General features: G+C 47.2%; 1 long non-coding RNA gene across 2 annotated transcripts in view; it reads left to right on the top strand.

Moving 5' to 3' along the window:
- Positions 1 to 1,084, top strand: part of LOC115069182 — a 28,619-nt gene extending 27,535 nt beyond the window's left edge. Inside the window, exon 7 of one of the 2 annotated variants that reach the window (XR_003848462.1) lies at positions 531 to 1,084. This is a non-coding gene — a long non-coding RNA (uncharacterized LOC115069182). Of the gene's footprint in view, positions 1 to 190 lie in introns of both variants that reach the window. The other variant, XR_003848461.1, reaches the window with a different exon arrangement.
- The last annotated feature ends 256 nt before the right edge of the window (positions 1,085 to 1,340 follow it).

The following is a 1,340-nucleotide window of genomic DNA, read 5'->3' as shown; positions in this document are numbered from 1 at the left end:
TCTCTCTCTCTCTCTCTCTCTCTCTCTCATTTCCTTCCTGCTTCTCTGGTTATAGAAACTGTCAGGTGGCCTGGTTGGTGTCATCTTACTTTTTGTGAACTGTCACCCAGGGATGTCCATTTATTATGCCTTGGGCACTCTCTCTTTAATACTCTGTCTCTCTCTGAGGGATGGTTAATGATCTTTGCAGCAAATGAAGGTGAACTGCAGCCACATTTTTCCTGTTCAACCAATGCTATGGAACAGATTGGGCTGAGCTTTGAACAGCTGGGGCTGGCAGAGTGCGTCCCTAACTCCTCTCGGAAGAGTCCCAGAACTGCCAAGTCATCACACTTGAAGGGGAAAGGGGGTAAGGAAGGTTACCGGGTCAGTGCCTCCTGCAGGTGCCTTTGCTTTGTGGTCTACTTTGTTAAATGTTCACTGGTTTGTGGATCTGGTGGAGGCCGGACTAATTGAACTCACGAGCTGCTGTGTCTGCCATAGACCAGACCACTCAGGGGCTCGGCTGATATTTTATTGTTACTTTGTAGGTACCGAAATGTGATCACATAAGTACCTCTGCTGGAACGTGTGGTGCTCCTTCACTCTCTGCAGCCATTATTTCAAGGAGAGTTTTGATGTGCAAAAATGTGTGCTACCCGAATATAAATTTAACAATGGTCTGTTGGGACTCTCAGGTGACAGTGTGGCTTCCTGGTGGGTATAATAAACGGGAAGCAGGTGGGCAAGTGTAGATAACGTAAGTGGGTGGCCCAGGGAGACTGAGCCATCTTTCACATGTGGCGAGTTTGCCCATGCAAGGTGGGGTGTGTCTATGCACGGATCCTTCGGTAACTTGCTTCAGTTTAAATTTGTTATATAAAAATCAAGCTACTTTTTTGGCTTCGCTGAGGCTGAGTGACAGCCACTCCTAACGTGTCCTGGGTGGGCCAGGCAAGGACTTTTTACTCCACATCTCCACATTATTTCACCAGATTGGTCCCTGGAGTAAGAGGCCAGGGAAGAACAGATAAAGGTTTATAGCTGGGAAGAGGCAGGTTTGAATCTGAGCTTTACTGTCAGTTTGGACAAGTTACTCGTCGCTCAGATTCGGTTTCTTCAGTGTACATTTCTAAAACAACTGCACATATACATGCGTCTCTGTGCATATTTATTATTAGTTTTCAGTTTCTGTGAGTCAAGATGGAGTGATGCTAATCTTTGTGTGTGTGTGTGTAGTGCTAGAGTTTGAACCCAGGGCTCTACATATGCCAGCAAGCATCGTAGTGCTGAACTGCGCCCCAGTCCCTCACTGGTGGGTTCTAGGCAGGCACTCTGCTTCTCTGGACCATTCAGGTCCT

This window comes from Nannospalax galili, unplaced genomic scaffold (assembly GCF_000622305.1).
Source record: "Nannospalax galili isolate Female #2095 unplaced genomic scaffold, S.galili_v1.0 scaffold412, whole genome shotgun sequence".
Taxonomy (NCBI): domain Eukaryota; kingdom Metazoa; phylum Chordata; class Mammalia; order Rodentia; family Spalacidae; genus Nannospalax; species Nannospalax galili.
This window is presented reverse-complemented; position numbering and strand designations above follow the sequence as displayed.